Source organism: Salmo salar, chromosome 02 (genome assembly GCF_965601325.2).
Source record: "Salmo salar chromosome 02, fSalSal1, whole genome shotgun sequence".
In the NCBI taxonomy this organism is placed as follows: Eukaryota; Metazoa; Chordata; class Actinopteri; order Salmoniformes; family Salmonidae; genus Salmo; species Salmo salar.
The window spans coordinates 4,140,001-4,166,474 of record NC_138292.1 but is presented as its reverse complement, the minus strand read 5'-3'; the positions used below and the strand labels follow the sequence as shown (position 1 = coordinate 4,166,474).

General features: G+C 41.5%; 1 protein-coding gene and 1 long non-coding RNA gene across 5 annotated transcripts in view; both read left to right on the top strand.

Annotated features, from left to right (window-relative positions):
* LOC106597444 (threonylcarbamoyladenosine tRNA methylthiotransferase) overlaps nt 1-26,474 on the top strand; it is an 811,125-nt gene that overhangs the window by 521,098 nt on the left and 263,553 nt on the right. The gene's annotated exons all lie outside the window — the stretch shown is intronic.
* LOC145859533 (uncharacterized) lies at nt 8,434-15,124 on the top strand. Of its 2 annotated transcripts, none has more exons than XR_014379737.1 (3): nt 8,434-13,159; nt 13,500-14,511; nt 14,852-15,124. It is a non-coding gene; the product is annotated as an uncharacterized LOC145859533 (long non-coding RNA). The 2 variants fall into 2 exon arrangements; XR_014379738.1 differs by having other exon boundaries at nt 8,434-13,988; nt 14,407-14,511.

Genomic DNA, 26,474 nt, shown 5'->3' with positions numbered 1-26,474 from the left:
AAGGTGAAGAGACTGTTTCAGGATGTAAGGTTTAGTAATAAGGGGAAGAGACTGTTTCAGGATGTAAGGTTTAGTAATAAGGGGAAGAGACTGTTTCAGGATGCTCTATGTGAGGTTTAGTAATAAGGTGAAGAGACTGTTTCAGGATGTGAGGTTTAGTAATAAGGTGAAGAGACTGTTTCAGGATGTGAGGTTTAGTAATAAGGGGAAGAGACTGTTTCAGGATGTGAGGTTTAGTAATAAGGTGAAGAGACTGTTTCAGGATGTAAGGTTTAGTAATAAGGGGAAGAGACTGTTTCAGGATGCTCTATGTGAGGTTTAGTAATAAGGTGAAGAGACTGTTTCAGGATGTAAGGTTTAGTAATAAGGTGAAGAGACTGTTTCAGGATGCTCTATGTGAGGTTTAGTAATAAGGTGAAGAGACTGTTTCAGGATGCTCTATGTGAGGTTTAGTAATAAGGGGAAGAGACTGTTTCAGGATGCTCTATGTGAGGTTTAGTAATAAGGTGAAGAGACTGTTTCAGGATGTGAGGTTTAGTAATAAGGGGAAGAGACTGTTTCAGGATGTGAGGTTTAGTAATAAGGTGAAGAGACTGTTTCAGGATGCTCTATGTGAGGTTTAGTAATAAGGTGAAGAGACTGTTTCAGGATGTAAGGTTTAGTAATAAGGGGAAGAGACTGTTTCAGGATGTGAGGTTTAGTAATAAGGTGAAGAGACTGTTTCAGGATGTAAGGTTTAGTAATAAGGTGAAGAGACTGTTTCAGGATGTAAGGTTTAGTAATAAGGTGAAGAGACTGTTTCAGGATGTGAGGTTTAGTAATAAGGGGAAGAGACTGTTTCAGGATGTGAGGTTTAGTAATAAGGGGAAGAGACTGTTTCAGGATGCTCTATGTGAGGTTTAGTAATAAGGGGAAGAGACTGTTTCAGGATGTGAGGTTTAGTAATAAGGGGAAGAGACTGTTTCAGGATGTGAGGTTTAGTAATAAGGGGAAGAGACTGTTTCAGGATGCTCTATGTGAGGTTTAGTAATAAGGGGAAGAGACTGTTTCAGGATGTAAGGTTTAGTAATAAGGTGAAGAGACTGTTTCAGGATGTAAGGTTTAGTAATAAGGGGAAGAGACTGTTTCAGGATGTAAGGTTTAGTAATAAGGGGAAGAGACTGTTTCAGGATGCTCTATGTGAGGTTTAGTAATAAGGTGAAGAGACTGTTTCAGGATGTAAGGTTTAGTAATAAGGGGAAGAGACTGTTTCAGGATGTAAGGTTTAGTAATAAGGGGAAGAGACTGTTTCAGGATGCTCTATGTGAGGTTTAGTAATAAGGTGAAGAGACTGTTTCAGGATGTAAGGTTTAGTAATAAGGTGAAGAGACTGTTTCAGGATGCTCTATGTGAGGTTTAGTAATAAGGTGAAGAGACTGTTTCAGGATGTAAGGTTTAGTAATAAGGTGAAGAGACTGTTTCAGGATGCTCTATGTGAGGTTTAGTAATAAGGGGAAGAGACTGTTTCAGGATGTAAGGTTTAGTAATAAGGGGAAGAGACTGTTTCAGGATGTAAGGTTTAGTAATAAGGTGAAGAGACTGTTTCAGGATGTAAGGTTTAGTAATAAGGTGAAGAGACTGTTTCAGGATGCTCTATGTGAGGTTTAGTAATAAGGGGAAGAGACTGTTTCAGGATGTAAGGTTTAGTAATAAGGGGAAGAGACTGTTTCAGGATGTAAGGTTTAGTAATAAGGGGAAGAGACTGTTTCAGGATGCTCTATGTGAGGTTTAGTAATAAGGGGAAGAGACTGTTTCAGGATGTAAGGTTTAGTAATAAGGGGAAGAGACTGTTTCAGGATGCTCTATGTGAGGTTTAGTAATAAGGGGAAGAGACTGTTTCAGGATGTGAGGTTTAGTAATAAGGGGAAGAGACTGTTTCAGGATGCTCTATGTGAGGTTTAGTAATAAGGGGAAGAGACTGTTTCAGGATGCTCTATGTGAGGTTTAGTAATAAGGTGAAGAGACTGTTTCAGGATGTAAGGTTTAGTAATAAGGTGAAGAGACTGTTTCAGGATGTGAGGTTTAGTAATAAGGGGAAGAGACTGTTTCAGGATGTAAGGTTTAGTAATAAGGGGAAGAGACTGTTTCAGGATGTGAGGTTTAGTAATAAGGGGAAGAGACTGTTTCAGGATGCTCTATGTGAGGTTTAGTAATAAGGTGAAGAGACTGTTTCAGGATGCTCTATGTGAGGTTTAGTAATAAGGTGAAGAGACTGTTTCAGGATGCTCTATGTGAGATTTAGTAATAAGGGGAAGAGACTGTTTCAGGATGCTCTATGTGAGGTTTAGTAATAAGGGGAAGGGACTGTTTCAGGATGTAAGGTTTAGTAATAAGGGGAAGAGACTGTTTCAGGATGTGAGGTTTAGTAATAAGGGGAAGAGACTGTTTCAGGATGTAAGGTTTAGTAATAAGGGGAAGAGACTGTTTCAGGATGCTCTATGTAAGGTTTAGTAATAAGGGGAAGAGACTGTTTCAGGATGTAAGGTTTAGTAATAAGGGGAAGAGACTGTTTCAGGATGTAAGGTTTAGTAATAAGGGGAAGAGACTGTTTCAGGATGTGAGGTTTAGTAATAAGGGGAAGGGACTGTTTCAGGATGCTCTATGTGAGGTTTAGTAATAAGGTGAAGAGACTGTTTCAGGATGCTCTATGTGAGGTTTAGTAATAAGGGGAAGAGACTGTTTCAGGATGTGAGGTTTAGTAATAAGGGGAAGAGACTGTTTCAGGATTCTCTATGTAAGGTTTAGTAATAAGGGGAAGAGACTGTTTCAGGATGTAAGGTTTAGTAATAAGGGGAAGAGACTGTTTCAGGATGCTCTATGTGAGGTTTAGTAATAAGGGGAAGAGACTGTTTCAGGATGTAAGGTTTAGTAATAAGGTGAAGAGACTGTTTCAGGATGTGAGGTTTAGTAATAAGGGGAAGAGACTGTTTCAGGATGTAAGGTTTAGTAATAAGGTGAAGAGACTGTTTCAGGATGTAAGGTTTAGTAATAAGGGGAAGAGACTGTTTCAGGATGTGAGGTTTAGTAATAAGGTGAAGAGACTGTTTCAGGATGTAAGGTTTAGTAATAAGGTGAAGAGACTGTTTCAGGATGCTCTATGTGAGGTTTAGTAATAAGGGGAAGAGACTGTTTCAGGATGTAAGGTTTAGTAATAAGGGGAAGAGACTGTTTCAGGATGTAAGGTTTAGTAATAAGGGGAAGAGACTGTTTCAGGATGCTCTATGTGAGGTTTAGTAATAAGGGGAAGAGACTGTTTCAGGATGTAAGGTTTAGTAATAAGGGGAAGAGACTGTTTCAGGATGTGAGGTTTAGTAATAAGGGGAAGAGACTGTTTCAGGATGCTCTATGTGAGGTTTAGTAATAAGGTGAAGAGACTGTTTCAGGATGTAAGGTTTAGTAATAAGGGGAAGAGACTGTTTCAGGATGTGAGGTTTAGTAATAAGGGGAAGAGACTGTTTCAGGATGTGAGGTTTAGTAATAAGGGGAAGAGACTGTTTCAGGATGCTCTATGTGAGGTTTAGTAATAAGGTGAAGAGACTGTTTCAGGATGCTCTATGTGAGGTTTAGTAATAAGGGGAAGAGACTGTTTCAGGATGTGAGGTTTAGTAATAAGGGGAAGAGACTGTTTCAGGATGTGAGGTTTAGTAATAAGGGGAAGAGACTGTTTCAGGATGTAAGGTTTAGTAATAAGGGGAAGAGACTGTTTCAGGATGTAAGGTTTAGTAATAAGGTGAAGAGACTGTTTCAGGATGCTCTATGTGAGGTTTAGTAATAAGGGGAAGAGACTGTTTCAGGATGTGAGGTTTAGTAATAAGGGGAAGAGACTGTTTCAGGATGTGAGGTTTAGTAATAAGGGGAAGAGACTGTTTCAGGATGCTCTATGTGAGGTTTAGTAATAAGGGGAAGAGACTGTTTCAGGATGTAAGGTTTAGTAATAAGGTGAAGAGACTGTTTCAGGATGTAAGGTTTAGTAATAAGGGGAAGAGACTGTTTCAGGATGTAAGGTTTAGTAATAAGGGGAAGAGACTGTTTCAGGATGCTCTATGTGAGGTTTAGTAATAAGGTGAAGAGACTGATTCAGGATGTAAGGTTTAGTAATAAGGGGAAGAGACTGTTTCAGGATGTAAGGTTTAGTAATAAGGGGAAGAGACTGTTTCAGGATGCTCTATGTGAGGTTTAGTAATAAGGTGAAGAGACTGTTTCAGGATGTGAGGTTTAGTAATAAGGGGAAGAGACTGTTTCAGGATGCTCTATGTGAGGTTTAGTAATAAGGTGAAGAGACTGTTTCAGGATGTGAGGTTTAGTAATAAGGGGAAGAGACTGTTTCAGGATGCTCTATGTGAGGTTTAGTAATAAGGGGAAGAGACTGTTTCAGGATGTAAGGTTTAGTAATAAGGTGAAGAGACTGTTTCAGGATGTAAGGTTTAGTAATAAGGGGAAGAGACTGTTTCAGGATGTAAGGTTTAGTAATAAGGGGAAGAGACTGTTTCAGGATGCTCTATGTGAGGTTTAGTAATAAGGTGAAGAGACTGTTTCAGGATGTAAGGTTTAGTAATAAGGGGAAGAGACTGTTTCAGGATGTAAGGTTTAGTAATAAGGGGAAGAGACTGTTTCAGGATGCTCTATGTGAGGTTTAGTAATAAGGTGAAGAGACTGTTTCAGGATGTGAGGTTTAGTAATAAGGGGAAGAGACTGTTTCAGGATGTGAGGTTTAGTAATAAGGGGAAGAGACTGTTTCAGGATGTAAGGTTTAGTAATAAGGGGAAGAGACTGTTTCAGGATGCTCTATGTGAGGTTTAGTAATAAGGTGAAGAGACTGTTTCAGGATGTAAGGTTTAGTAATAAGGGGAAGAGACTGTTTCAGGATGTAAGGTTTAGTAATAAGGGGAAGAGACTGTTTCAGGATGCTCTATGTGAGGTTTAGTAATAAGGTGAAGAGACTGTTTCAGGATGTAAGGTTTAGTAATAAGGGGAAGAGACTGTTTCAGGATGCTCTATGTGAGGTTTAGTAATAAGGTGAAGAGACTGTTTCAGGATGTAAGGTTTAGTAATAAGGTGAAGAGACTGTTTCAGGATGCTCTATGTGAGGTTTAGTAATAAGGTGAAGAGACTGTTTCAGGATGTAAGGTTTAGTAATAAGGGGAAGAGACTGTTTCAGGATGTGAGGTTTAGTAATAAGGGGAAGAGACTGTTTCAGGATGCTCTATGTGAGGTTTAGTAATAAGGTGAAGAGACTGTTTCAGGATGTGAGGTTTAGTAATAAGGTGAAGAGACTGTTTCAGGATGTGAGGTTTAGTAATAAGGGGAAGAGACTGTTTCAGGATGTGAGGTTTAGTAATAAGGTGAAGAGACTGTTTCAGGATGTAAGGTTTAGTAATAAGGGGAAGAGACTGTTTCAGGATGCTCTATGTGAGGTTTAGTAATAAGGTGAAGAGACTGTTTCAGGATGTAAGGTTTAGTAATAAGGTGAAGAGACTGTTTCAGGATGCTCTATGTGAGGTTTAGTAATAAGGTGAAGAGACTGTTTCAGGATGCTCTATGTGAGGTTTAGTAATAAGGGGAAGAGACTGTTTCAGGATGCTCTATGTGAGGTTTAGTAATAAGGTGAAGAGACTGTTTCAGGATGTGAGGTTTAGTAATAAGGGGAAGAGACTGTTTCAGGATGTGAGGTTTAGTAATAAGGTGAAGAGACTGTTTCAGGATGCTCTATGTGAGGTTTAGTAATAAGGTGAAGAGACTGTTTCAGGATGTAAGGTTTAGTAATAAGGGGAAGAGACTGTTTCAGGATGTGAGGTTTAGTAATAAGGTGAAGAGACTGTTTCAGGATGTAAGGTTTAGTAATAAGGGGAAGAGACTGTTTCAGGATGTAAGGTTTAGTAATAAGGTGAAGAGACTGTTTCAGGATGCTCTATGTGAGGTTTAGTAATAAGGGGAAGAGACTGTTTCAGGATGTGAGGTTTAGTAATAAGGGGAAGAGACTGTTTCAGGATGTGAGGTTTAGTAATAAGGGGAAGAGACTGTTTCAGGATGCTCTATGTGAGGTTTAGTAATAAGGGGAAGAGACTGTTTCAGGATGTAAGGTTTAGTAATAAGGTGAAGGGACTGTTTCAGGATGTGAGGTTTAGTAATAAGGGGAAGAGACTGTTTCAGGATGTGAGGTTTAGTAATAAGGTGAAGAGACTGTTTCAGGATGTAAGGTTTAGTAATAATCAAATTTTCAAATTTATTTTTATATAGCCCTTCGTACATCAGCTGATATTCTCAAAGTGCTGTACAGAAACCCAGCCTAAAACCCCAAACAGCAAGCAAAGCATGTGAAAGAAGCACGGTGGCTAGGAAAAACTCCCTAGGAAAAACTCCCTAGAAAGGCCAAAAACCTAGGAAGAAACCTAGAGAGGAACCAGGCTATGAGGGGTGGCCAGTCCTCTTCTGGCTGTGCAGGGTGGATATTAAAACAGAACATGGTCAAAATGTTAAAATGTTAAAATGTTCATAAATGACCAGCATGGTCAAATAATAATAATCATAGTAGTTGTCGAGGGTGCAACAAGCACGTCCGGTGAACAGGTCAGGGTTCCATAGCCGCAGGCAGAACAGTTGAAACTGGAGCAGCAGCACGGCCAGGTGGACTGGGGACAGCAAGGAGTCATCATACCAGGTAGTCCTGAGGCATGGTCCTAGGGCTCAGGTCCTCCGAGAGAAAGACAGAAAGAGAGAAAGAGAGAATTAGAGAGAGCATATTTAAATACACACAGGACACCGGATAAGACAAGAGAAATACTCCAGATGTAACAGACTGACCCTAGCCCCCCGACACATAAACTACTGCAGCATAAATACTGGAGGCTGAGACAGGAGGGATCAGAAGACACTGTGGCCCCATCCGATGATACCCCCGGACAGGGCCAAACAGGCAGGATATAACCCCACCCACTTTGCCAAAGCACAGCCCCCACACCACTAGAGGGATGTCTCCAACCACCAACTTACCGTCCTAAGACAAGGCCGAGTATAGCCCACAACGATCTCCGCCATGGCACAACCCAAGGGGGGGGGGGGGGGGCGCCAACCCAGACAGGAAGACCACGTCAGTGACTCAACCCACTCAAGTGACGCACCCCTCCCATGGACGGCATGGAAGAACACCAGTAGGCCAGTGACTCAGCCTCTGTAAAAGGGTTAGAGGCAGAGAATCCCAGTGGAAAGAGGGGAACCGGCAAGGCAGAGACAGCAAGGGCGGTTCGTTGCTCCAGCCTTTCCGTTCACCTTCACACTCCTGGGCCAGACTATACTTAATCATAGGACCTACTGAAGAGATAAGTCTTCAGTAAAGACTTAAAGGTTGAGACTGAGTCTGCGTCTCTCACATTGGTAGGCAGACCATTCCATAAAAATGGAGCTCTATAGGAGAAAGCCCTACCTCCAGCCGTTTGCTTAGAAATTCTAGGGACAATTAGGAGGCCTGCGTCTTGTGACCGTAGCGTACGTGTAGGTATGTACGGCAGGACCAAATCGGAAAGATAGGTAGGAGCAAGCCCATGTAATGCTTTGTAGGTTAGCAGTAAAACCTTGAAATCAGCCCTTGCCTTAACAGGAAGCCAGTGTAGGGAGGCTAACACTGGAGTAATATGATCAAATTTTTTGGTTCTAGTCAGGATTCTAGCAGCCGTATTTAGCACTAACTGAAGTTTATTTAGTGCTTTATCCGGGTAGCCGGAAAGTAGAGCATTGCAGTAGTCCAGCCTAGAAGTAACAAAAGCATGGATTAATTTTTCTGCGTCATTTTTGGACAGAAAATTTCTGATTTTTGCAATGTTACGTAGATGGAAAAAAGCTGTCCTTGAAACAGTCTTGATATGTTCTTCAAAAGAGAGATCAGGGTCCAGAGTAACGCCGAGGTCCTTCACAGTTTTATTTGAGACGACTGTACAACCATCCAGATTAATTGTCAGATTCAACAGAAGATCTCTTTGTTTCTTGGGACCTAGAACAAGCATCTCTGTTTTGTCCGAGTTTAAAAGTAGAAAGTTTGCAGCCATCCACTTCTTTATGTCTGAAACACAGGCTTCTAGCGAGGGCAATTTTGGGGCTTCACCATGTTTCATTGAAATGTACAGCTGTGTGTCGTCTGCATAGCAGTGAAATTTAACATTATGTTTTCGAATGACATCCCCAAGAGGTAAAATATATAGTGAAAACAATAGTGGTCCTAAAACGGAACCTTGAGGAACACCGAAATTTACAATTGATTTGTCAGAGGACAAACCATTCACAGAGACAAACTGATATCTTTCCGACAGATAAGATCTAAACCAGGCCAGAACTTGTCCATGTAGACCAATTTGGGTTTCCAATCTCTCCAAAAGAATGTGGTGATCGATGGTATCAATAAGGGGAAGAGACTGTTTCAGGATGCTCTATGTGAGGTTTAGTAATAAGGTGAAGAGACTGTTTCAGGATGTAAGGTTTAGTAATAAGGTGAAGAGACTGTTTCAGGATGCTCTATGTGAGGTTTAGTAATAAGGTGAAGAGACTGTTTCAGGATGTAAGGTTTAGTAATAAGGTGAAGAGACTGTTTCAGGATGCTCTATGTGAGGTTTAGTAATAAGGGGAAGAGACTGTTTCAGGATGTAAGGTTTAGTAATAAGGGGAAGAGACTGTTTCAGGATGTAAGGTTTAGTAATAAGGTGAAGAGACTGTTTCAGGATGTAAGGTTTAGTAATAAGGTGAAGAGACTGTTTCAGGATGCTCTATGTGAGGTTTAGTAATAAGGGGAAGAGACTGTTTCAGGATGTAAGGTTTAGTAATAAGGGGAAGAGACTGTTTCAGGATGTAAGGTTTAGTAATAAGGGGAAGAGACTGTTTCAGGATGCTCTATGTGAGGTTTAGTAATAAGGGGAAGAGACTGTTTCAGGATGTAAGGTTTAGTAATAAGGGGAAGAGACTGTTTCAGGATGCTCTATGTGAGGTTTAGTAATAAGGGGAAGAGACTGTTTCAGGATGTGAGGTTTAGTAATAAGGGGAAGAGACTGTTTCAGGATGCTCTATGTGAGGTTTAGTAATAAGGGGAAGAGACTGTTTCAGGATGCTCTATGTGAGGTTTAGTAATAAGGTGAAGAGACTGTTTCAGGATGTAAGGTTTAGTAATAAGGTGAAGAGACTGTTTCAGGATGTGAGGTTTAGTAATAAGGGGAAGAGACTGTTTCAGGATGTAAGGTTTAGTAATAAGGGGAAGAGACTGTTTCAGGATGTGAGGTTTAGTAATAAGGGGAAGAGACTGTTTCAGGATGCTCTATGTGAGGTTTAGTAATAAGGTGAAGAGACTGTTTCAGGATGCTCTATGTGAGGTTTAGTAATAAGGTGAAGAGACTGTTTCAGGATGCTCTATGTGAGATTTAGTAATAAGGGGAAGAGACTGTTTCAGGATGCTCTATGTGAGGTTTAGTAATAAGGGGAAGGGACTGTTTCAGGATGTAAGGTTTAGTAATAAGGGGAAGAGACTGTTTCAGGATGTGAGGTTTAGTAATAAGGGGAAGAGACTGTTTCAGGATGTAAGGTTTAGTAATAAGGGGAAGAGACTGTTTCAGGATGCTCTATGTAAGGTTTAGTAATAAGGGGAAGAGACTGTTTCAGGATGTAAGGTTTAGTAATAAGGGGAAGAGACTGTTTCAGGATGTAAGGTTTAGTAATAAGGGGAAGAGACTGTTTCAGGATGTGAGGTTTAGTAATAAGGGGAAGGGACTGTTTCAGGATGCTCTATGTGAGGTTTAGTAATAAGGTGAAGAGACTGTTTCAGGATGCTCTATGTGAGGTTTAGTAATAAGGGGAAGAGACTGTTTCAGGATGTGAGGTTTAGTAATAAGGGGAAGAGACTGTTTCAGGATTCTCTATGTAAGGTTTAGTAATAAGGGGAAGAGACTGTTTCAGGATGTAAGGTTTAGTAATAAGGGGAAGAGACTGTTTCAGGATGCTCTATGTGAGGTTTAGTAATAAGGGGAAGAGACTGTTTCAGGATGTAAGGTTTAGTAATAAGGTGAAGAGACTGTTTCAGGATGTGAGGTTTAGTAATAAGGTGAAGAGACTGTTTCAGGATGTAAGGTTTAGTAATAAGGGGAAGAGACTGTTTCAGGATGCTCTATGTGAGGTTTAGTAATAAGGGGAAGAGACTGTTTCAGGATGTAAGGTTTAGTAATAAGGGGAAGAGACTGTTTCAGGATGTGAGGTTTAGTAATAAGGTGAAGAGACTGTTTCAGGATGTAAGGTTTAGTAATAAGGTGAAGAGACTGTTTCAGGATGCTCTATGTGAGGTTTAGTAATAAGGGGAAGAGACTGTTTCAGGATGTAAGGTTTAGTAATAAGGGGAAGAGACTGTTTCAGGATGTAAGGTTTAGTAATAAGGGGAAGAGACTGTTTCAGGATGCTCTATGTGAGGTTTAGTAATAAGGGGAAGAGACTGTTTCAGGATGTAAGGTTTAGTAATAAGGGGAAGAGACTGTTTCAGGATGTGAGGTTTATTAATAAGGGGAAGAGACTGTTTCAGGATGCTCTATGTGAGGTTTAGTAATAAGGTGAAGAGACTGTTTCAGGATGTAAGGTTTAGTAATAAGGGGAAGAGACTGTTTCAGGATGTGAGGTTTAGTAATAAGGGGAAGAGACTGTTTCAGGATGTGAGGTTTAGTAATAAGGGGAAGAGACTGTTTCAGGATGCTCTATGTGAGGTTTAGTAATAAGGTGAAGAGACTGTTTCAGGATGCTCTATGTGAGGTTTAGTAATAAGGGGAAGAGACTGTTTCAGGATGTGAGGTTTAGTAATAAGGGGAAGAGACTGTTTCTGGATGTGAGGTTTAGTAATAAGGTGAAGAGACTGTTTCAGGATGCTCTATGTGAGGTTTAGTAATAAGGTGAAGAGACTGTTTCAGGATGTAAGGTTTAGTAATAAGGGGAAGAGACTGTTTCAGGATGTGAGGTTTAGTAATAAGGGGAAGAGACTGTTTCAGGATGTGAGGTTTAGTAATAAGGGGAAGAGACTGTTTCAGGATGTGAGGTTTAGTAATAAGGGGAAGAGACTGTTTCAGGATGCTCTATGTGAGGTTTAGTAATAAGGGGAAGAGACTGTTTCAGGATGTAAGGTTTAGTAATAAGGTGAAGAGACTGTTTCAGGATGTAAGGTTTAGTAATAAGGGGAAGAGACTGTTTCAGGATGTAAGGTTTAGTAATAAGGGGAAGAGACTGTTTCAGGATGCTCTATGTGAGGTTTAGTAATAAGGTGAAGAGACTGATTCAGGATGTAAGGTTTAGTAATAAGGGGAAGAGACTGTTTCAGGATGTAAGGTTTAGTAATAAGGTGAAGAGACTGTTTCAGGATGTAAGGTTTAGTAATAAGGGGAAGAGACTGTTTCAGGATGCTCTATGTGAGGTTTAGTAATAAGGGGAAGAGACTGTTTCAGGATGTGAGGTTTAGTAATAAGGGGAAGAGACTGTTTCAGGATGTGAGGTTTAGTAATAAGGGGAAGAGACTGTTTCAGGATGCTCTATGTGAGGTTTAGTAATAAGGGGAAGAGACTGTTTCAGGATGTAAGGTTTAGTAATAAGGTGAAGAGACTGTTTCAGGATGTAAGGTTTAGTAATAAGGGGAAGAGACTGTTTCAGGATGTAAGGTTTAGTAATAAGGGGAAGAGACTGTTTCAGGATGCTCTATGTGAGGTTTAGTAATAAGGTGAAGAGACTGTTTCAGGATGTAAGGTTTAGTAATAAGGGGAAGAGACTGTTTCAGGATGTAAGGTTTAGTAATAAGGGGAAGAGACTGTTTCAGGATGCTCTATGTGAGGTTTAGTAATAAGGTGAAGAGACTGTTTCAGGATGTAAGGTTTAGTAATAAGGTGAAGAGACTGTTTCAGGATGCTCTATGTGAGGTTTAGTAATAAGGTGAAGAGACTGTTTCAGGATGTAAGGTTTAGTAATAAGGTGAAGAGACTGTTTCAGGATGCTCTATGTGAGGTTTAGTAATAAGGGGAAGAGACTGTTTCAGGATGTAAGGTTTAGTAATAAGGGGAAGAGACTGTTTCAGGATGTAAGGTTTAGTAATAAGGTGAAGAGACTGTTTCAGGATGTAAGGTTTAGTAATAAGGTGAAGAGACTGTTTCAGGATGCTCTATGTGAGGTTTAGTAATAAGGGGAAGAGACTGTTTCAGGATGTAAGGTTTAGTAATAAGGGGAAGAGACTGTTTCAGGATGTAAGGTTTAGTAATAAGGGGAAGAGACTGTTTCAGGATGCTCTATGTGAGGTTTAGTAATAAGGGGAAGAGACTGTTTCAGGATGTAAGGTTTAGTAATAAGGGGAAGAGACTGTTTCAGGATGCTCTATGTGAGGTTTAGTAATAAGGGGAAGAGACTGTTTCAGGATGTGAGGTTTAGTAATAAGGGGAAGAGACTGTTTCAGGATGCTCTATGTGAGGTTTAGTAATAAGGGGAAGAGACTGTTTCAGGATGCTCTATGTGAGGTTTAGTAATAAGGTGAAGAGACTGTTTCAGGATGTAAGGTTTAGTAATAAGGTGAAGAGACTGTTTCAGGATGTGAGGTTTAGTAATAAGGGGAAGAGACTGTTTCAGGATGTAAGGTTTAGTAATAAGGGGAAGAGACTGTTTCAGGATGTGAGGTTTAGTAATAAGGGGAAGAGACTGTTTCAGGATGCTCTATGTGAGGTTTAGTAATAAGGTGAAGAGACTGTTTCAGGATGCTCTATGTGAGGTTTAGTAATAAGGTGAAGAGACTGTTTCAGGATGCTCTATGTGAGATTTAGTAATAAGGGGAAGAGACTGTTTCAGGATGCTCTATGTGAGGTTTAGTAATAAGGGGAAGGGACTGTTTCAGGATGTAAGGTTTAGTAATAAGGGGAAGAGACTGTTTCAGGATGTGAGGTTTAGTAATAAGGGGAAGAGACTGTTTCAGGATGTAAGGTTTAGTAATAAGGGGAAGAGACTGTTTCAGGATGCTCTATGTAAGGTTTAGTAATAAGGGGAAGAGACTGTTTCAGGATGTAAGGTTTAGTAATAAGGGGAAGAGACTGTTTCAGGATGTAAGGTTTAGTAATAAGGGGAAGAGACTGTTTCAGGATGTGAGGTTTAGTAATAAGGGGAAGGGACTGTTTCAGGATGCTCTATGTGAGGTTTAGTAATAAGGTGAAGAGACTGTTTCAGGATGCTCTATGTGAGGTTTAGTAATAAGGGGAAGAGACTGTTTCAGGATGTGAGGTTTAGTAATAAGGGGAAGAGACTGTTTCAGGATTCTCTATGTAAGGTTTAGTAATAAGGGGAAGAGACTGTTTCAGGATGTAAGGTTTAGTAATAAGGGGAAGAGACTGTTTCAGGATGCTCTATGTGAGGTTTAGTAATAAGGGGAAGAGACTGTTTCAGGATGTAAGGTTTAGTAATAAGGTGAAGAGACTGTTTCAGGATGTGAGGTTTAGTAATAAGGGGAAGAGACTGTTTCAGGATGTAAGGTTTAGTAATAAGGTGAAGAGACTGTTTCAGGATGTAAGGTTTAGTAATAAGGGGAAGAGACTGTTTCAGGATGTGAGGTTTAGTAATAAGGTGAAGAGACTGTTTCAGGATGTAAGGTTTAGTAATAAGGTGAAGAGACTGTTTCAGGATGCTCTATGTGAGGTTTAGTAATAAGGGGAAGAGACTGTTTCAGGATGTAAGGTTTAGTAATAAGGGGAAGAGACTGTTTCAGGATGTAAGGTTTAGTAATAAGGGGAAGAGACTGTTTCAGGATGCTCTATGTGAGGTTTAGTAATAAGGGGAAGAGACTGTTTCAGGATGTAAGGTTTAGTAATAAGGGGAAGAGACTGTTTCAGGATGTGAGGTTTAGTAATAAGGGGAAGAGACTGTTTCAGGATGCTCTATGTGAGGTTTAGTAATAAGGTGAAGAGACTGTTTCAGGATGTAAGGTTTAGTAATAAGGGGAAGAGACTGTTTCAGGATGTGAGGTTTAGTAATAAGGGGAAGAGACTGTTTCAGGATGTGAGGTTTAGTAATAAGGGGAAGAGACTGTTTCAGGATGCTCTATGTGAGGTTTAGTAATAAGGTGAAGAGACTGTTTCAGGATGCTCTATGTGAGGTTTAGTAATAAGGGGAAGAGACTGTTTCAGGATGTGAGGTTTAGTAATAAGGGGAAGAGACTGTTTCAGGATGCTCTATGTGAGGTTTAGTAATAAGGGGAAGAGACTGTTTCAGGATGTGAGGTTTAGTAATAAGGGGAAGAGACTGTTTCAGGATGTGAGGTTTAGTAATAAGGTGAAGAGACTGTTTCAGGATGCTCTATGTGAGGTTTAGTAATAAGGGGAAGAGACTGTTTCAGGATGTAAGGTTTAGTAATAAGGTGAAGAGACTGTTTCAGGATGCTCTATGTGAGGTTTAGTAATAAGGTGAAGAGACTGTTTCAGGATGCTCTATGTGAGGTTTAGTAATAAGGTGAAGAGACTGTTTCAGGATGCTCTATGTAAGGTTTAGTAATAAGGTGAAGAGACTGTTTCAGGATGTAAGGTTTAGTAATAAGGGGAAGAGACTGTTTCAGGATGTGAGGTTTAGTAATAAGGGGAAGAGACTGTTTCAGGATGTGAGGTTTAGTAATAAGGGGAAGAGACTGTTTCAGGATGCTCTATGTGAGGTTTAGTAATAAGGGGAAGAGACTGTTTCAGGATGCTCTATGTGAGGTTTAGTAATAAGGGGAAGAGACTGTTTTAGGATGTGAGGTTTAGTAATAAGGGGAAGAGACTGTTTCAGGATGCTCTATGTGAGGTTTAGTAATAAGGGGAAGAGACTGTTTCAGGATGTGAGGTTTAGTAATAAGGGGAAGAGACTGTTTCAGGATGTAAGGTTTAGTAATAAGGGGAAGAGACTGTTTCAGGATGCTCTATGTGAGGTTTAGTAATAAGGGGAAGAGACTGTTTCAGGATGCTCTATGTGAGGTTTAGTAATAAGGGGAAGAGACTGTTTCAGGATGTAAGGTTTAGTAATAAGGTGAAGAGACTGTTTCAGGATGCTCTATGTGAGGTTTAGTAATAAGGGGAAGAGACTGTTTCAGGATGAGGATGTAAGGTTTAGTAATAAGGTGAAGAGACTGTTTCAGGATGCTCTATGTGAGGTTTAGTAATAAGGGGAAGAGACTGTTTCAGGATGCTCTATGTGAGGTTTAGTAATAAGGGGAAGAGACTGTTTCAGGATGTGAGGTTTAGTAATAAGGGGAAGAGACTGTTTCAGGATGCTCTATGTGAGGTTTAGTAATAAGGTGAAGAGACTGTTTCAGGATGCTCTATGTGAGGTTTAGTAATAAGGGGAAGAGACTGTTTCAGGATGCTCTATGTGAGGTTTAGTAATAAGGGGAAGAGACTGTTTCAGGATGCTCTATGTGAGGTTTAGTAATAAGGGGAAGAGACTGTTTCAGGATGTGAGGTTTAGTAATAAGGGGAAGAGACTGTTTCAGGATGTGAGGTTTAGTAATAAGGTGAAGAGACTGTTTCAGGATGCTCTATGTGAGGTTTAGTAATAAGGGGAAGAGACTGTTTCAGGATGCTCTATGTGAGGTTTAGTAATAAGGGGAAGAGACTGTTTCAGGATGCTCTATGTGAGGTTTAGTAATAAGGGGAAGAGACTGTTTCAGGATGCTCTATGTGAGGTTTAGTAATAAGGGGAAGAGACTGTTTCAGGATGCTCTATGTGAGGTTTAGTAATAAGGGGAAGAGACTGTTTCAGGATGCTCTATGTGAGGTTTAGTAATAAGGGGAAGAGACTGTTTCAGGATGCTCTATGTGAGGTTTAGTAATAAGGGGAAGAGACTGTTTCAGGATGCTCTATGTGAGGTTTAGTAATAAGGGGAAGAGACTGTTTCAGGATGCTCTATGTGAGGTTTAGTAATAAGGGGAAGAGACTGTTTCAGGATGTAAGGTTTAGTAATAAGGGGAAGAGACTGTTTCAGGATGTAAGGTTTAGTAATAAGGGGAAGAGACTGTTTCAGGATGTAAGGTTTAGTAATAAGGGGAAGAGACTGTTTCAGGATGTGAGGTTTAGTAATAAGGGGAAGAGACTGTTTCAGGATGCTCTATGTGAGGTTTAGTAATAAGGTGAAGAGACTGTTTCAGGATGTGAGGTTTAGTAATAAGGTGAAGAGACTGTTTCAGGATGCTCTATGTGAGGTTTAGTAATAAGGGGAAGAGACTGTTTCAGGATGTGAGGTTTAGTAATAAGGGGAAGAGACTGTTTCAGGATGTGAGGTTTAGTAATAAGGTGAAGAGACTGTTTCAGGATGTAAGGTTTAGTAATAAGGTGAAGAGACTGTTTCAGGATGCTCTATGTGAGGTTTAGTAATAAGGGGAAGAGACTGTTTCAGGATGTGAGGTTTAGTAATAAGGGGAAGAGACTGTTTCAGGATGTAAGGTTTAGTAATAAGGGGAAGAGACTGTTTCAGGATGCTCTATGTGAGGTTTAGTAATAAGGGGAAGAGACTGTTTCAGGATGCTCTATGTGAGGTTTAGTAATAAGGGGAAGAGACTGTTTCAGGATGCTCTATGTGAGGTTTAGTAATAAGGGGAAGAGACTGTTTCAGGATGCTCTATGTGAGGTTTAGTAATAAGGGGAAGAGACTGTTTCAGGATGCTCTATGTGAGGTTTAGTAATAAGGGGAAGAGACTGTTTCAGGATGTGAGGTTTAGTAATAAGGGGAAGAGACTGTTTCAGGATGCTCTATGTGAGGTTTAGTAATAAGGGGAAGAGACTGTTTCAGGATGTAAGGTTTAGTAATAAGGGGAAGAGACTGTTTCAGGATGTGAGGTTTAGTAATAAGGTGAAGAGACTGTTTCAGGATGCTCTATGTGAGGTTTAGTAATAAGGTGAAGAGACTGTTTCAGGATGCTCTATGTGAGGTTTAGTAATAAGGGGAAGAGACTGTTTCAGGATGTGAGGTTTAGTAATAAGGGGAAGAGACTGTTTCAGGATGCTCTATGTGAGGTTTAGTAATAAGGGGAAGAGACTGTTTCAGGATGTAAGGTTTAGTAATAAGGGGAAGAGACTGTTTCAGGATGTGAGGTTTAGTAATAAGGGGAAGAGACTGTTTCAGGATGCTCTATGTGAGGTTTAGTAATAAGGGGAAGAGACTGTTTCAGGATGCTCTATGTGAGGTTTAGTAATAAGGGGAAGAGACTGTTTCAGGATGCTCTATGTGAGGTTTAGTAATAAGGTGAAGAGACTGTTTCAGGATGCTCTATGTGAGGTTTAGTAATAAGGGGAAGAGACTGTTTCAGGATGCTCTATGTGAGGTTTAGTAATAAGGGGAAGAGACTGTTTCAGGATGTAAGGTTTAGTAATAAGGTGAAGAGACTGTTTCAGGATGCTCTATGTGAGGTTTAGTAATAAGGGGAAGAGGCTGTTTCAGGATGTGAGGTTTAGTAATAAGGGGAAGAGACTGTTTCAGGATGTGAGGTTTAGTAATAAGGTGAAGAGACTGTTTCAGGATGCTCTATGTGAGGTTTAGTAATAAGGGGAAGAGACTGTTTCAGGATGCTCTATGTGAGGTTTAGTAATAAGGTGAAGAGACTGTTTCAGGATGCTCTATGTGAGGTTTAGTAATAAGGGGAAGAGACTGTTTCAGGATGCTCTATGTGAGGTTTAGTAATAAGGTGAAGAGACTGTTTCAGGATGCTCTATGTGAGGTTTAGTAATAAGGGGAAGAGACTGTTTCAGGATGTAAGGTTTAGTAATAAGGGGAAGAGACTGTTTCAGGATGTAAGGTTTAGTAATAAGGGGAAGAGACTGTTTCAGGATGCTCTATGTGAGGTTTAGTAATAAGGTGAAGAGACTGTTTCAGGATGTAAGGTTTAGTAATAAGGTGAAGAGACTGTTTCAGGATGTGAGGTTTAGTAATAAGGGGAAGAGACTGTTTCAGGATGCTCTATGTGAGGTTTAGTAATAAGGGGAAGAGACTGTTTCAGGATGTAAGGTTTAGTAATAAGGGGAAGAGACTGTTTCAGGATGTAAGGTTTAGTAATAAGGGGAAGAGACTGTTTCAGGATGTGAGGTTTAGTAATAAGGGGAAGAGACTGTTTCAGGATGCTCTATGTGAGGTTTAGTAATAAGGGGAAGAGACTGTTTCAGGATGCTCTATGTGAGGTTTAGTAATAAGGTGAAGAGACTGTTTCAGGATGTAAGGTTTAGTAATAAGGTGAAGAGACTGTTTCAGGATGTGAGGTTTAGTAATAAGGGGAAGAGACTGTTTCAGGATGCTCTATGTGAGGTTTAGTAATAAGGTGAAGAGACTGTTTCAGGATGCTCTATGTGAGGTTTAGTAATAAGGTGAAGAGACTGTTTCAGGATGCTCTATGTGAGGTTTAGTAATAAGGGGAAGAGACTGTTTCAGGATGCTCTATGTGAGGTTTAGTAATAAGGGGAAGAGACTGTTTCAGGATGCTCTATGTGAGGTTTAGTAATAAGGTGAAGAGACTGTTTCAGGATGTAAGGTTTAGTAATAAGGGGAAGAGACTGTTTCAGGATGTGAGGTTTAGTAATAAGGGGAAGAGACTGTTTCAGGATGTGAGGTTTAGTAATAAGGTGAAGAGACTGTTTCAGGATGCTCTATGTGAGGTTTAGTAATAAGGGGAAGAGACTGTTTCAGGATGTAAGGTTTAGTAATAAGGTGAAGAGACTGTTTCAGGATGTGAGGTTTAGTAATAAGGTGAAGAGACTGTTTCAGGATGTAAGGTTTAGTAATAAGGGGAAGAGACTGTTTCAGGATGCTCTATGTGAGGTTTAGTAATAAGGGGAAGAGACTGTTTCAGGATGTGAGGTTTAGTAATAAGGGGAAGAGACTGTTTCAGGATGCTCTATGTGAGGTTTAGTAATAAGGTGAAGAGACTGTTTCAGGATGCTCTATGTGAGGTTTAGTAATAAGGTGAAGAGACTGTTTCAGGATGTGAGGTTTAGTAATAAGGGGAAGAGACTGTTTCAGGATGTAAGGTTTAGTAATAAGGTGAAGAGACTGTTTCAGGATGCTCTATGTGAGGTTTAGTAATAAGGGGAAGAGACTGTTTCAGGATGTGAGGTTTAGTAATAAGGTGTTGAACATCTCGATGCTGATTGTTAGGCCTTTCCTCATGATGTACTTGTTTTAATCACGTTAAACTCTGTTCACACCTAGGACCCTAATCTCTCTCTCACACTGTGATGTGGCTTTGGGGGGGTTACTTTACCTGGAGTTTCCCTCAGATGTAACTCACAGATGGGGTGGGAATGCCTAATGCTGAGACAAGTTTCCTCTGGAACAGCTCTTTGGGAATGTCCTGTGAAAGTGTCTGTGTGTGTGTGTGTGTGTGTGTGTGTGTGTGTGTGTGTGTGTGTGTGTGTGTGTGTGTGTGTGTGTGTGTGTGTGTGTGTGTGCTGCGCCTGTCTCACCTCAGTTGCTCCCAGTGTGTCTCAACAAGTCGTCAGTTTGTTTGGGAAATCAGCTCTGACAAAAACAGGAAACTCTAAAAAGCAGGTTGTTAATGTCACAACACTGAGTGTGTGTGGTGTGAGTGAGTATGAGTGTGTGTGTGTGTGGATGCAATAGGGTCCTTCCTTTGTAAAGACAGTCTGATGCTTGTCTCTTAGTGGTGCTGAGTCAGAGAATGAGACTGGTAACGTGGCGGCAGGGCTGGAGCGTGTGTGTAAGGTGTGTGTGTGTGTGTGTATGCGGCCCAGCTCTAATTGCTGACTGTTCCAGTGATTCCTCCGTTAAGCAGCTGTGGATAATTTCATTAGAGAGGTCAGGACAACGCTACCTGCTAATCCAGGTCCTAATCACACACCAAGAACACGTCTTCTGACTGTGTGTCTACGTATGAACACCATGCTTAGTCAGTAAGGGAATAGGGCTTTCTGTTGCAACTTACACATTATATGACTTCTCATATTTAGGCTGATTACTAAATTAATGCAGTGTTTAAAATATGGATAGTTGTCTTTCTTTTATGAGAATGTATAGGGAAGTTAGCATAATTTCCAGAGTTTAGTCGAGACAGGATCATAATCTCCAGAGTTTAGTCTAGACAGGATCATAATCTCCAGAGTATAGTCTAGACAGGACCGTAATCTCCAGAGTTTAGTCTAGACAGGATCATAATCTCCAGAGTTTAGTCTAGACAGGATCATAATCTCCAGAGTTTAGTCTAGACAGGACCGTCATCTCCAGAGTTTAGTTTAGTCTAGACAGGACCGTAATCTCTGGGGGTTTAGTCTAGACAGGATCATAATCTCCAGAGTTTAGTCTAGACAGGACCGTAATAGCCAGAGTTTAGTTTAGTCTAGACAGGACCGTAATCTCTGGGGTTTAGTCTAGACAGGATCATAATCTCCAGAGTTTAGTCTAGACAGGACCGTAATCTCCAGAGTTTAGTCTAGACAGGACCATCATCTCCAGAGTTTAGTCTAGACAGGATCATAATAGTGGAAGAGAAAGTATAGAGGCATTTGAAGATCACAGTGAGTTGACTGTAACTTTATCTCCTTTCTATTCCAGTGTGTCTGTGAGAGAGATGGGAAGTCTAGACATTCAGTCTGGCAGAGTCCTCTTTAATCCACCCTCTGTGTTTCCAGACAGTCTCCAGTGTGTCTGTGAGAGAGATGGGAAGTCTAGACATTCAGTCTGGCAGAGTCCTCTTTAATCCACCCTCTGTGTTTCCAGACAGTCTCCAGTGTGTCTGTGAGAGAGATGGGAAGTCTAGACATTCAGTCTGGCAGAGTCCTCTGTAATCCACCCTCTGTGTTTCCAGACAGTCTCCAGTGTGTCTGTGAGAGAGATGGGAAGTCTAGACATTCAGTCTGGCAGAGTCCTCTTTAATCCACCCTCTGTGTTTCCAGACAGTCTCCAGTGTGTCTGTGAGAGAGATGGGAAGTCTAGACATTCAGTCTGGCAGAGTCCTCTTTAATCCACCCTCTGTGTTTCCAGACAGTCTCCAGTGTGTCTGTATTCAACATGATGGTGCTTTATATCTCTGAGCAGATTGAGGAGAGTCCGTCTGTAAAGGAGGTGTTGAACTGGGAGACTCTGTGTGTCTGTCCGTCTGTAAAGGAGGTGTTGAACTGGGAGGCTCTGTGTGTCTGTCCGTCTGTAAAGGAGGTGTTGAACTGGGAGGCTCTGTGTGTCTGTCCGTCTGTAAAGGAGGTGTTGAACTGGGAGACTCTGTGTGTTTGTCCGTCTGTAAAGGAGGTGTTGAACTGGGAGGCTCTGTGTGTTTGTCCGTCTGTAAAGGAGGTGTTGAACTGGGAGGCTCTGTGTGTCTGTCCGTCTGTAAAGGAGGTGTTGAACTGGGAGGCTCTGTGTGTCTGTCCGTCTGTAAAGGAGGTGTTGAACTGGGAGGCTCTGTGTGTCTGTCCGTCTGTAAAGGAGGTGTTGAACTGGGAGGCTCTGTGTGTCTGTCCGTCTGTAAAGGAGGTGTTGAACTGGGAGGCTCTGTGTGTCTGTCCGTCTGTAAAGGAGGTGTTGAACTGGGAGGCTCTGTGTGTCTGTCCGTCTGTAAAGGAGGTGTTGAACTGGGAGACTCTGTGTGTCTGTCCGTCTGCTGAAGGGACACAGAGGACCACTTGCTGTTCTCACGATGCCCACTAAAGCTAAACATGTATCAGCTATTCTGTCTGTACTGCAGAAGAGCTTCTCCTCTAGGAACAACTAGGTTTTATCTCTGTCCAGTCACCAGTCTGAAACGAGCCAGGCAACAGTACAGTCTAGGGTTCGGCCCCACACTAAAGCACTAACGAATGGAAACATCTGTTTGACTAGAGGCCTGGCGAGTTGAAGCAGCGCTCTGTATTTCTCCCAGGGACATGTCAGGGCTATGGTCTATAAAACCCCTCTTCCTCTGTCACGAAGAACCTGCTCTCTGCTCAGCCAGGTGGAGAAACCACCTCCTCTTCCTCTGTCACAACGACCCTGCTTCTTGTTAGGTCTGTTAACTCCTAGTTAGGCCTGTTAACTTCTAGTTAGGCCTGTTAACTTCTTGTTAGGCCTGTTAACTCCTAGTTAGGTCTGTTAACTCCTAGTTAGGCCTGTTAACTTCTAGTTAGGCCTGTTAACTTCTAGTTAGGCCTGTTAACTCCTAGTTAGGTCTGTTAACTCCTAGTTAGGCCTGTTAACTTTTAGTTAGGCCTGTTAACTCCTAGTTAGGCCTGTTAACTCCTAGTTAGCCTTGTTAACTCCTAGTTAGGCCTGTTAACTCCTAGTTAGGCCTGTTAACTCCTAGTTAGGCCTGTTAACTCCTAGTTAGGCCTGTTAACTTCTAGTTAGGCCTGTTAACTCCTAGTTAGGCCTGTTAACTCCTAGTTAGGCCTGTTAACTCCTAGTTAGGCCTGTTAACTCCTAGTTAGGCCTGTTAACTTCTAGTTAGGCCTGAACCTCTCTAGGCTAGGCGGGACGAATTCGTCCCACCTACGTAACAGCCACTGCTATCCTGTGGCGCGATTTTCAAAACCTTAAAAATCCTATTACTTCAATTTCTCAAACATATGACTATTTTACAGCCATTTAAAGACAAGACTCTCGTTAATCTAACCACACTGTCCGATTTCAAAAAGGCTTTACAACGAAAGCAAAACATTAGATTATGTCAGCAGAGTACCAAGCCAGAAATAATCAGACACCCATTTTTCAAGCCAGCATATAATGTCACCAAAACCCAGAAGACAGCTAAATGCAGCACTCACCTTTGATGATCTTCATCAGATGACAACCCTAGGACATTATGTTATACAATACATGCATGTTTTGTTAAATCAAGTTCATATTTATATCAAAAACCAGCTTTTTACATTAGCATGTGACGTTCAGAACTAGCATACCCCCCGCAAACTTCCGGGGAATTCGCTAACATTTTACTAAATTACTCACGATAAACGTTCACAAAAAGCATAACAATTATTTTAAGAATTATAGATACGGACCTCCTCTATGCACTCGATATGTCCGATTTTAAAATAGCTTTTTGGTGAAAGCACATTTTGCAAGATTCTAAGTACATAGCCCAGGCATCACGGGCTCGCTATTTAGACACCCGGCAAGTTTAGCACTCACCATAATCATATTTACTATTATAAAACTTTCATTACCTTTTGTTGTCTTCGTCAGAATACACACCCAGGACTGCTACTTCAATAACAAATGTTGGTTTGGTCCAAAATAATCCATCGTTATATCCGAATAGCGGCGTTTGTTTGTGCGTTCCAGACACTATCCGAAATAGTAAAGAAGTGTCACGCGCATGGCGCAATTCGTGACAATAAAATTCTAAGTATTCCATTACCATACTTCGAAGCATGTCAACCGCTGTTTAAAATCAATTTTTACGACATTTTTCTCGTAGAAAAGCGATAATATTCCGACAGGGAATCTCCTTTTCGGCAAACAGAGGAAAAAATCCCAAAGGCGGGGGCGGTCGGGGTCACGCGCATAAGCTAGTGTCTCTTGATCGGCCACTTGAGAAAGGCGATAATGTGTTTCAGCCTGGGGCTGGAATGACGACATTCTGTTTTTTCCCGGGCTCTGAGCGCCTATGGACGATGTGGGAAGTGTCACGTTAGAGCAGAGATCCTTAGTAAATGATAGAGATGGAAAAGAAGTTCAACAAATGGTCAGACAGGCCACTTCCTGTAAAGGAATCTCTCAGGTTTTGACCTGCCATTTGAGTTCTGTTATACTCACAGACACCATTCAAACAGTTTTAGAAAATTTAGGGTGTTTTCTATCCATATGTAATAAGTATATGCATATTCTAGTTACTGGGTAGGAGTGGTAACCAGATTAAATCGGGTATGTTTTTTATCCAGCCGTGTCAATGCTGCCCCCTAGCCCTAACAGGTTAACTCCTAGTTAGGCCTGTTAACTCCTAGTTAGGCCTGTTAACTCCTAGTTAGGCCTGTTAACTTCTAGTTAGGCCTGTTAACTCCTAGTTAGGCCTGTTAACTCCTAGTTAGGCCTGTTAACTTCTAGTTAGGCCTGTTAACTCCTAGTTAGGCCTGTTAACTCCTAGTTAGGCCTGTTAACTCCTAGTTAGGCCTGTTAACTCCTAGTTAGGCCTGTTAACTTCTAGTTAGGCCTGTTAACTCCTAGTTAGGCCTGTTAACTCCTAGTTAGGCCTGTTAACTCCTAGTTAGGCCTGTTAACTCCTAGTTAGGCCTGTTAACTTCTAGTTAGGCCTGTTAACTCCTAGTTAGGCCTGTTAACTCCTAGTTAGGCCTGTTAACTCCTAGTTAGGCCTGTTAACTTCTAGTTAGGCCTGTTAACTCCTAGTTAGGCCTGTTAACTTCTAGTTAGGCCTGTTAACTCCTAGTTAGGCCTGTTAACTCCTAGTTAGGCCTGTTAACTCCTAGTTAGCAGGAAGTGGACCTGCTACTGTGCATTACCGCAGAAATGGAGGAGGCAAGTGGAAAGGGGAGAAGGTAACCAACTTGTCTGTCGGCCCTGCGTTAAAAACCAAAATAAGAAAGTACACCAGATTCATTTCAGGATAAAAAACAAATGGACAACTCCATCATACAGGTTTGAAAATAGTTGGGAGATTTTTAATGTACCGATTCCATGTCACGTTGTTTATGAACTGATACATAAAACGTCGCTGACGTTTCCCTTTAACAGTGAGTTTTCCTTCCGAGGAAATGGCCTTGACCTGAGGTTACTGCTGATACCTTCATGTATCTAACGTGTTCAGAGGTACACAGATACCGAGGTGAGGTAGAGGCCCAGGGGGCTGTTAAGGGAATCCATGACCCCTTCCTTTACTGCTAGGATGCTATTATAGATCACCTTGCTGACAGACATGCACTTCCTGTGTCTTGACTCAACTCTCCAAGGGTCGTCCCTGGGTCATGTGGTTGAACCAAACTCCCTTTCCTGTCCTTCTTCTCTAAATCAAGTCCATGTGAAAGAGTGCGGAGAGGGGAAGAGTGTTAGGGGTGGGTAGGACAGGTGGTTGTCTATACACTGTAAGATAGGGGCCCTGTGTGTGTCTGTTAGAGAGCAGGAAGCTCTGATTCATATAAGGGTCCCCAGTCCTCTCAGAATCCACCCATATGTTCCTCTGAAACGCTGGATGAAACAGATTATGTTAGTTCCACAGAGAAACGTTCTTTTGTCTTTCTGTTGTATCATCTTTTATCCCTGAATGAAAATGGCTTTTCTTCTACTATGAACAAAAACAACCAAAACACACTTTTCTTTATAAAAACCCCTAAAATGAGTCTAGAAACACCCCCTAAAATGAGTCTAGAAACACCCCCTAAAATGATGGTGGCTGTCTGGCTGTTTAAAATAGAGGAATCTGTGCTGTGTTTTATATGGAAGGCCTTGTTAACAAGGCTATGATTCACTCTCACACACACACACACACACACACACACACACACCACCCTTTAGGGTCTGTGGGAGAAATCACATCTCTTGAATATAATGCTGTCCACCCAGTCCCTCCCTGGCCCCAGCGTGCACCATGGTCCTGTATACAGAGGAGGTGTAATAGACTTCAGTCTCACCATGGTCCTGTATACAGAGGAGGTGTAATAGACTTCAGTCTCACCATGGTCCTGTATACAGAGGAGGTGTAACAGACTTCAGTCTCACCACGGTCCTGTATACAGAGGAGGTGTAATAGACTTCAGTCTCACCATGGTCCTGTATACAGAGGAGGTGTAATAGACTTCAGTCTCACCACGGTCCTGTATACAGAGTGTAATAGACTTCATTCTCACCATGGTCCTGTATACAGAGGAGGTGTAACAGACTTCAGTCTCACCACGGTCCTGTATACAGAGGAGGTGTAATAGACTTCAGTCTCACCATGGTCCTGTATACAGAGGAGGTGTAACAGACTTCAGTCTCACCATGGTCCTGTATACAGAGGAGGTGTAATAGACTTCAGTCTCACCATGGTCCTGTATACAGAGGAGGTGTAATAGACTTCAGTCTCACCATGGTCCTGTATACAGAGGAGGTGTAACAGACTTCAGTCTCACCATGGTCCTGTATACAGAGGAGGTGTAATAGACTTCAGTCTCACCATGGTCCTGTATACAGAGGAGGTGTAATATAGTTCAGTCTCACCACGGCCCTGCATACAGAGGAGGTGTAATAGACTTCAGTCTCACCACGGTCCTGTATACAGAGGAGGTGTAATAGACTTCAGTCTCACCATGGTCCTGTATACAGAGGAGGTGTAATAGACTTCAGTCTCACCACGGCCCTGCATACAGAGGAGGTGTAACAGACTTCAGTCTCACCATGGTCCTGTATACAGAGGAGGTGTAATAGACTTCAGTCTCACCATGGTCCTGTATACAGAGGAGGTGTAATATACTTCAGTCTCACCACGGCCCTGCATACAGAGGAGGTGTAACAGACTTCAGTCTCACCTGACTGGTGTAAC